This window comes from Podarcis tiliguerta, assembly GCF_965153285.1.
Source record: "Podarcis tiliguerta genome assembly, chromosome: 4".
Taxonomy (NCBI): Eukaryota; Metazoa; Chordata; class Lepidosauria; order Squamata; family Lacertidae; genus Podarcis; species Podarcis tiliguerta.
The window spans coordinates 39,551,895-39,559,999 of record NC_139537.1 but is presented as its reverse complement, the minus strand read 5'-3'; positions in this window follow the sequence as shown (position 1 = coordinate 39,559,999).

Genomic DNA, 8,105 nt, shown 5'->3' with positions numbered 1-8,105 from the left:
TGTTGAATGAGGGCCAAGGCTTAGTGCCCCTTGGCCGAGCGATTGTAGGGTTGTGCATTTTCTGACAAACTGTAGCATGTGAAGTGTGAGAGAATTTTGAAAACCCAGTTAGGAGGGGAGTATCTGAAAAGAAAAAAAAAAAAAAAGGGTCTGGAGCAAGCCAATGTATTCCTCTGGAATGCTTTTTTTAATAACTGGAAAACAGCCACGAAGAGTGATGATTCACATTGAAAAAACAGAGACTCAAAACTTTATGTGAGGTGGACTTGCCAACCCAGAGAACTGCGTGGCTTTGATTTGCAATTAATCAACCCCCTGTGGCAAATCAACCCCCTGTGGCAAAATATATTAAATGTCCACCCAGACCAGATCCCCTATATCTCTACATGGAAGACCAATGTAAAGAAAAGAATCTACCATGGCTAAAGTCTTGCTGTGACAGCAACACACAGAACAGGATTTGTACAGTGAAGCCTCTGGTGTTAGAAGACCCAGAAGATGAGGAGGGGGAGTGATTAAGCCACCACCTTACACTCCACCAACAGCCCCTCCAAACCCCCCCCCAGGCCAAGATCAAGAAGCACAGGGAGGTGCTGGTGTAGGGGGGAGGAGGACCTGCGAAGGAGGATAGTGAGACGGAAGAAGAGGAAGATGAGGAAGATAACGAAGAGTTTAGGAAGACACTAGATGATATGAATCAAGGAAAGAAAATGTGGACAGAAAGACAGAAAAAGAGACTAAAGGAGTTTGTAAAGCCATTTGAGGAAGAAGTTGGATGTAAGCCCCTTGTTAGTTGAGGCAGCAGAATGCTGCACCCCTGAAAAGAGGAAGAGATGGCAACGTAAGTGGGGACAGGCGGCGAAGAGAGTTATGTCTCACAGATAGTATGAGAAAACCAGGAAGGATCAGGCAACTGGAGAAATGCCCCTTCAGAGGGTTTATGATCCACCAGCCCCTGTCCCAGCTGAACAAGCGAAGGCACCACAGACCTACACGGTCCAGCATATACCCTTTTCAAGTGCAGATGTTTGTAATTGGAGAAATCAGAACCCCTCTTTTGAGGAGAATCCAGCAAAGATCGTAAAATTGTTTGAAGGGATTTTTTTTTAAACCTATAATCCCACTTATGATGATGAACAATATCTCCTGGACTCACTACTAATTACAGAAGCATTGCTTGGCCCCTGCATGAGTCAACTAGGGAATAGAGAAGGATCCTTTTATATGGGGCAGGGAACAGCAGCAGGCTTTTCAGGATCTCAAAGTGACAACAAGCCCCAGTGCTTGGCATCCAAACCCCAAGAAGCCTTTTACGCTGTTCATAGATGAAGACCAGGGGGTAGCCAAGGGAGTCTTATGCCAGAAACTGAAAAATTGGCAGCAACCCGTCGCATACTTGTCAGAGAAGCTAACCCCAACAGAACAGAGATTGCCCCCCCCCTGTATGAAAGCGATTGTGGCAGTGGCCACCCTACTCACGAAGGCAGATAAAATTCACGTTTGGACAGGACACCACCTGTGTGACTCCACATGCAGTCCCAGCCTTACTTGACATGAAAGGCACCTATTTCCTATCACAAGCGAAAATGAGGAAGTGCCAGATGCTGTTATTACATTCACGCCTGAAGTTTCAGGTTACCACAGCCCTTAACCTAGCTACCTTATTACAGGTAGGAGAAGGTGAACAAGGGAGCTGCCCACTCAGTCTTACCTGTGCCTGTAACAAAACCCACAAACCAAGTGGTTAATATAATTGGGGCCACAGGTAAATCACAAAAGGCCCCGTTTTTTTGCAGTCTGTTACCTGCTGCCTAGGTGGCCAAGTAGTCCAGCACAATTTTTTTGTATATACCAGAGTGTCCCATTCCTTTATTGGGCCAAGACTTGTTAACAAAATTACAAGCCCAGATTTCCTTCCAACCAATGGGGGAAGTAATGATGACAACTGGACCAGCAGGAGAGTTTTCTTTAGAAATGCCCCTGAGAGACCATTGGTGCTTGATGATGGTAAAAGAAGAGGAGGGAATCCTCCCTGTTAGCCTGCCTCATGATGTTGACCCTGGACTATGGGCGAAAGATAAAAAACCAATACCCCATCCCACGACAGGCAGCTGAAGGAGTGTGGGTGCATTTGAAGCGATTGCTTCAACATGGAATCTTGAAACAATGCCAATCACAGTGAAACACCCCACTGTTGCCAGTGAAGAAGGAAGATGGTGGGTACCGCATATAGGCCCCAAAGTTCTGGAAAAGAGGAAAGGATGAACAGGACTTTGAAAAAAAAAAAACCATTGACCCAAGAAACAGGGTCTAATTGGGTGTCCATGTTGCCCTTGGCTTTGCTTAGAGTCTGTAGCCTCCCATTGAAACGTATTCACTTGTCACCCTTTTGAAGTGATGTTTGGGAGACCGGTTCCTTATGTGTGCATGCTTTCACCTATCCCTGCTCAAGATGTGGAATTGAACAATTATGTACAGTCTCTCTCTCGAGATTTTCTCTCTCAACCCAGGCCCGAACTTCTTGCATGACCAGTTTGAGCCAGGTGACGAGGTGTGGATGAGACTGGTCCCAGGCACCACTGCCGCCGTGCTGGAAGGGCCCATCTGCTCTCCACACCCACAGCTGTGAAGGTCGCTGGCACCACCCCTTGGGTCCACCACATAAGAAAGCTGCTTCAGATTGGACTGTGTCTCAGCATCCTGAAGATCCCCTCCAGTGACGACCGCCTTGCTGATATCTCTACGCACGGTGAAGAATTGGATGGGAGGGGCGCCCGCAGGCAGCGCCCCCAACGTAGACATTTGTTCTCCAGCCAATTTAGAGGCACCACCGGGACTTTTGATATTGGTACCAGAACTCACTCCAGACGATGTGGAACCACGTTACACCCTTGATGAACAGCAGTGGACCAGCCAAGAAGGAGCAACGCTCCAGGAAGGACCGGACAGCCGTGTTTTTGTGCCCCAACATCTGGCCAGCACAATTGTAAAGAATTACCACGAGTCCACCCATTTGGGAGGCCCAGCTGCTAAGGCGCACCTTGGGAGAATATTCTACCTCAACTAACTGCTGCTATAACTAACTGCTGCTATATCCCAAAATGTGCCCTGTGCGCCAACCAAGAGACTGAGAACTATCACCCTTTGAACTTCTATATGGCAGGCCAACCCCTTTCGTCCGAGGCATCCCCGCCGGTTTGGGCAGATGGGAGATCACATCACCCAAGAACAAGTGCAATCCCTGTGTTTGTTGTGTGTGTTTGCTTTCTTTCCAGGTATTCCCTCAAGCGTACACCTGCAGTCCCGTGGCAGTCTCGCTGAGCCGGTTCACCAGTCCCTCTGAGTGACAGCGTCTGGCGACCCCCTCATCCCTAACTGCAGTGAAAGTAGTCGAGGTGATCCCCTGGGTACATCACACGCATCTGAAGAAGGGTGTCTGGACTTGCAAAAGAAATCCCGCTGACCCTCTGAAGTTGATCATCACCTTGTGTCTGACGCTACCAGGAAAAAGCGTTAGGCCACGGGCAACGAGATCCTGCGACTAATCATCACAAGGACAGTTACAAAGACTTTCTCTTTTCTCTCTTATTTCCTTTATTGACTTGCTCTATGTCTTATTGCCCTGACCCTACCGAACCATACCAACCCTATTGGCCTGCTGGCCTCTGCTACGACTGGTTCGTCTTACCGGTGGTAAGAGATGGTGTGCTCTATGGCTATTGGAAACTGGGATTTGATGAGATTACCGTATTGAGACACCCCACTGCCCCGTTGTGGCTCCTCTCCCACACCACTGACCAGCATGCGTGGACAGTGCTCTTATCTAGTTCTGTACCGCTCTTGCTGTTGTGGGAGGGTAGTCAACTGTTATCTGGAAGGTAGAGCACTGTACCAACCTCATTTGATAGACCAGGTCCTACTCTTAACCCAGGTGATAGATGGGAGCCTGAGCCAGGTGTGCATTGAAATTACTAAACAAGTGCCAGTAAGAATTGCCACCCCAGGATTTCAGCTTCCATATGCTCTGGTCACTAGGGAGGCAGCACGAGAGTTCAATCCACCCAACAGGGCTAATAGAAAAATTGACCCACATAGTGGGAGCATCAGCTCGCCGGTGGGCTCTCATCCTTGAGGCTCAACAGGTAGTCGGGCACAAATATCAGTGGGCTCTTCAACAATGAGCACACCCCCTGAATATTGGTGGGAGGAACCATGGAGATATTGGGTTTGGTGGGTAGGAGTGATATGTACCGCCCTTGTCATATGGATGCTCTCGTATTTCTGTTGGCATGAACGGTATCGTATTTGTGGGGAGAATAGGCCCAATAATGCTTCTATTGCTTTTCTGCTTCTGTATACCCTGCTTAATGCAATGCCTGCAACATATGATGAAAAAGATGATGTCTCGCATGATGGGACCTCGCGTGATTGCTGTAATGAGAGAATATAGACCCCTACCCCAGAACGAATCTAAGTAATAGATTGTTCAAAAGAAGAGGACGGAGTGAAGGGAGAGGGGAACGGTTAATCATTAATATTATCTACACATAGTAAATTCCGGCACTCTGCTAGGATGGTTACACAAGCTCAAACCCAAAAATGCAGTTATTTGCAAAGTCTAAATCAGACAGGTCAGGAGGCCGTTTCCTGTCTAACCAGCTACTTGAAACTGCTGATGCTAGCTACAGGTCAGAAGGTCGCTTCCTGCCTAGCCAGAAACTGCTGTCAACTAAAAACCACTAGCAAGATGTTTCCTGCTTTGCTTCTGCTTTAAGTAATGCAAGATAAGAAGAGATACGAAGGGAATGTTTAGCAAGCAATAAAATGTGTTAAGCAAACAATATTTGCTAGCCGATTGGGGAAGTCTGGGGGTATAAGAAAGTCTGCTGAAGTGTCTTGCTTTACAGCCAGTGTATTTCTAGGTACTAACCAGCAGGCTGTCTCTGAGTACAGACCTTGACTCTGTGCTCAGATCTCAATAAACTCTTTTTCTCCAAAGAAGATTTTGCTTTCCTGGTACTTTTGTTCCCTCCGAGGTCCAGGGGATGGCGTGGCTAATGGATCCCTAGGTAAATAAGGCTTCAGAAAGATATTCTCAATTCAAGGAAGTGGTATTGTTCTGTGTGCAATGCTGATTTATTCTCACTTTAAAATACCCCTGTGTTCTGAGTTTATTATTAGTTAGGCTCTGTGTGCTAAGCACAACAAACAATTTAATTCTCCTAGTATCTCAGACCACAGAACAGAATAGACCTTTGGCCTCCTTCTCCTCCTTTCTGACATTCATGCTGATTGCTCAGCTTAAAAATTAATTTGAAAACCAGAGTTCCATAAGCCTCCCTATGAAGGTATGAAGCTGTCATTTTTGTGGGGAACAGAACAAGCACCTTCCTGACACACCATTTCCCCCAGTCCTGTTGTTTTGGTTTCTGACTTAGGTCAGGAAGCGGAGTGCTAACCTGTCTCATAGCTCTACTTCCCAGCCAACAGCTGTCATCACCTGTTTATTTGTATGTCTGTTTATCTGTATACTTGTGTGCCTTTCCATTGTTTGAAAAAGCATTTGAATGGGCCAATGGAAGAGCAATACCATATTGCATACTTTTTGCTTCTGTACGGCCCCATTCTATGGACCTTCAGTGATACTACAGAACAGAGATTCTTTTCTGTTGATCTGAAATGACTCTGTCCCAAGACAAGGGTGAAATCTACCAGACAAACACTCTTGTGTTTGTACTGTCTCAGTTACACTCCAGGCAGCTCAAACAATATTTTTCTTAAATTAGGGAGGGTTTAAGTGTTTCCCCCCTCTTTACAGTGATATATTTCTTCTTCTTTTTAATTTTCAGTAGGGAAAAAACAAGTTGTTGTAAAACCTCTCTCTCAGTTATGGGCGAATTATTTAGTGGTGCACGTATAATCCACCATGGGCCAAAAAGAACAGTTTTGCATTATTCAGCACAAGCCTGCATTGTATAATGGAGTTTAATTTTGAATCTCTCTGATCCCATCCCAGTCACCAATTGCAGTTCTTAACTGACTTAAAAGGATTTATATTTGGCTGATACAGGAAAGGGCATGATTGTCCTGGTGTGTAACACATTCCAATTAGACACTGATACTTTTTAGTAAACAAACTCCTGTTAGTCCAATAAAATATATAAATCAACTGTTGGAAATACCTTAGTCTAGCCTTTGCCAACCTGGTGCCTTTTAGACGTTTTGGACTACAACTCCCATCAGGCCCAGCTAGTACTCTTGAGGTGGCCAAGGCTAATGGAAGTTGTAGTGCAAAACTTCTGGAGGCCTCCAAGCTGGTGAAGGTTGTCTTAGAATGAGTTGAGAAAGAATATCACACTAAATTCAATACCAAAACAAAACTGGGACTTCTGTGAACAAATGGTTTTGAACTGGTGATGCCCTTTTTGTAATAGTGTTCTAGCAATCCGCAAGAGCAAAAGTAATACAGTGCTATCAAAGTGATGCTGCAGACCATAAAAGCTGTTCTTCTGCCCAGTTATTCTTCCTTTCCCCCTAATTTACCAGCTTTAATCTCTATCACTAATTTCTTCTCACTATAGTCATGTTTTTCTCTCCCCCCCCAACATACTGCTGACTCCTGACATCTTTACATGGACACCCGCTATCTGCATAATCAGGCTTCCATATAAGCTGTCTCCATATGTTGCACTTTCCTTTTCTAAAGTTCCCACATGGCAGGAAGCTAAAAAGAAGGATGCAAGGCATCTAAGAATGCGATTCAAAATGTGGGGGAATGATGGCACAGGGTGGCCCAGCATCAACACTTCACCTGCATGTCTGCATAGGGGCATAGGGGCACAAGCAACTTGTCCTTGGCTACGCTCTGTCAGGTATAAGAAAATGGCAGCTTGAGCTGCAAGAAAATGGTAGGGTATACATCCCCTTACTTAAAATCTTCCCCTTGAATCTTTATTTGATTCACTATTTCTTTGTCTTTGTCTGCACATCCCTACAGCTCACACTCTGGATTTACCTTGTAGCAATTTCCATAGAAACTGTGATTTCTATAGCTTTTTGAGACGTGAGGCAGCATTCAACAAATAGTTGCTGCTAAATTGCTTCATTATATTTGCTAAAGGCCAGCATGTCACAAAAAGCACCATTTAATACTGCAGTGACTTCATATTGTTCAGTCAGTTTCTTTAAGACTGCCATACACTATAAAAGCTTTCCTCTGCCAGCACTCCACATTGGAATCTCTCTTTCATCACTAGCACATTCACAACAAATTGCTGCTGAAGCACTTACGGTACTTACTTTGCCTCATGACAAATATTTTTGTTCTTGGCTGAATCTAGTCAATTTATAGTCTGAAGCCTTTCCTTTCCATAAGGCTCAGGAAAGTGGGTACAATCTGTCTGCATGTGTTCATGTGTGCCTGCATGTCTTTTTCCTTCAGGGTTCTTAACATGCTGCTGAGGTAATGAGTCGCAGAGGTGCTTCTGCTTAATGCTGACTACCATGTACTGGTGCAATCCAGGGCTCAGTGGTAGCCATTCTGAGAGCATGGATAGCATCCTTCTCCTGGCAGAGATGCACAGCCTGACAATATTTTCAGAATAGCTGCCGCTGTTACGAAGGGCACAGCAAGCTTTCGAATTTAGATTATCTATTTTAACACCACAATATACAGGATAGGGTTGTAAGTGTTCAATCTCTGCTCCTATCTATCATCAACATATCTGGTTTTGTTATACTTGTATTGATAAGGCACCATCAATGTACACTGCACTTTACAGACCTATTAACAGTAGGTCCTGCCTCCAGAATATTGCAGTCTAAATATAAGTAATACAGTATAGGGTATGATGGGAAACAGCAGAGAAAGAGAAGAGCGGGAGGGATGTGTTGGAATAATAAGGTATAAACTTGAGCAAATGCAGCCCACTATGCATTCTTGGACTTCATTTAATTTAGGGGTGAGTCCTACTGTGCCCAATTCGAATGGGAAACTGCAAAGATATGCACTGGGGGCACTATGTATGACAATTACATTGGCAAATGATGACAAATTAAGAAAACTCATCTGTAACATACCAAGCATAGGTTTTGCATGATGGCCA